Source organism: Callorhinus ursinus, unplaced genomic scaffold (genome assembly GCF_003265705.2).
Source record: "Callorhinus ursinus isolate GAN/ISIS: 27379988/994484 unplaced genomic scaffold, GSC_fseal_2.0 scaffold7, whole genome shotgun sequence".
Lineage (NCBI taxonomy): Eukaryota > Metazoa > Chordata > Mammalia > Carnivora > Otariidae > Callorhinus > Callorhinus ursinus.
Genome location: NW_027397069.1, coordinates 76,346,915 through 76,348,809, shown reverse-complemented (window position 1 = coordinate 76,348,809; position 1,895 = coordinate 76,346,915).

Sequence of the window (1,895 nt, the reverse complement as noted above, 5' to 3'; positions counted from 1 at the left end):
CACCATTACTATCAGGTAATTGTCACCATCATCATCATGGTGCTGAGACCTGAAACAGTCAGGGTCCTTCTCTTATCTTCACTGTCCCCCTCTGGCATCAGGGCCCACCTATCAGGAGCACAGAAAGAAGCTGGGCTGCTGCTTCCTAGGTCCACCAGTTCAGAAGTTCTTGAGTCAACAGAGCAGTTACCATAACAAAAATTCATCCATCCCAGAAAATCTGCCAGAAGTTCACTACTTTTCTCCCTATGTGTGGAATGGGAACCAGATTTCATTAAATGAAGCTGGCAACTGAGAGAGATGAAAAGGGAATTTGAAGATACAGTTGGCTGGCTGCCCACAGCCCCTGCTGCCCTTCTCTGGAATCTGGGAGAGGTCTCGGTGATAGACCAGGTCTGAGTTTCAGAAACAGGAGCCTGAAAAGCTCCCTATCTTTGAGGTTTTGATGGGAAAGCTGGTTGGGTTTTTTGTTCTCTTGGAGCTTTGCTTTTTGGTGAACCCCCCCACAAACACACACACATGCCCCCCAGGTGTTCACACCTTGGCAGATGTAATTTGGCTTCTCTTTGCACTATGCTGAGTTTTAAGTGGCAATTCTTAGCTTTAATAAAAGATTACATGGGGGGTGGAGCAAGATGGCAGAGGAGTAGGAGACCTGGATTTCATCTGGTCTCAGGAATTCAGCTGGATAGGGATCAAACCATTCTGAACAGCTATGAACTCAACAGGAGATCGAAGAAAAGAATAGCAACAACTCTCTGAACAGAAAAGTGACCACTTTTTGGAAGGTAGGACATGCGGAGAAGTGAATCCAAGGTGATATACGGGAGGATAGATGGCGGGGGAGGGGGCTTCTGTCAGCTGCTACTGGCAAGTGATAGAGCAGTGGAGTACAAAATTGGAACTTTTAGAAGCCTGCTCTGCTGAGGGACATCACTCCAGTGGCTAAGCAGGGGGTGGAACCCTCGCTGGGACAGTGTGGTCTCAGGACCCTCGGGGTCACAGAAAGAGTGGGGGTGACTGAGTGCAGCAGAGCTCCCAGGTATTGGAGTGGGGAAGCCAGCTGCAGAGATAAGCTGAGGAGTGGGCTCTCAGCTCGGGGTTGCCATAAACTGTGATCCGCGGCACGGTTGGGCCACTGCTCCTCCAGCAGGGACCCAACAAGTGGCAGATCGAGGAGACTCCCCTTCCTCCCCCCGGGAGGAGCGGCGTGGGAGCACACTGCAGGGATCTGCTGGGTTTGGAGACTCCACACCAAGTTGGGTGCCAGACATAGAAACGCTTAGTCAAAGGCCAGGTGAGCATGGAGTGCAGCCAGAGACCGGGGAGATGGGAATGACTGACTGCTTTTCTCTGGGGGCGCACTGAGGAGTGGCGCCCCAAGTTCTTGGCTCCTCCAGGGCAGAGATTGGGAGGCTGCCATTTTCACTCTTGTCCTCCAGAGCTGTATGGAAAGCTTGCAGGGAACAAAAGCTCCTGAGAGTAAACCGGAGGAGATTACTTAGCCTGGCCCAGCAAGGGTGGGGCAATTCCGACTCCGGCAAAGACATTTGGGAACCATAGCAACAGGCCCCTCCCCCAGAAGATCAGCAAGAACAGCCCACCAAGACCAAGTTTACTGATCAATGAGAATGGCAGAACTCCAGCGCTAGGGGAATACTGCACATAGAATCCATGGCTTTTTTCCCATGATTCTTTAGTCTTTCAAAGTTAATTTTTTTTAACTTTTTAAAAAATTTTTCTTTTTCCCTTTTCAACCAATATCTTATCAATTGCTTTTTTAAAAAACATTTTTATTTTTCATTTTTAGAGTCATAATCTATCCCTTCATAGTAGTTATCCTTATTTTTGGCATATATATATATATATATATATATATATATATATATATATTT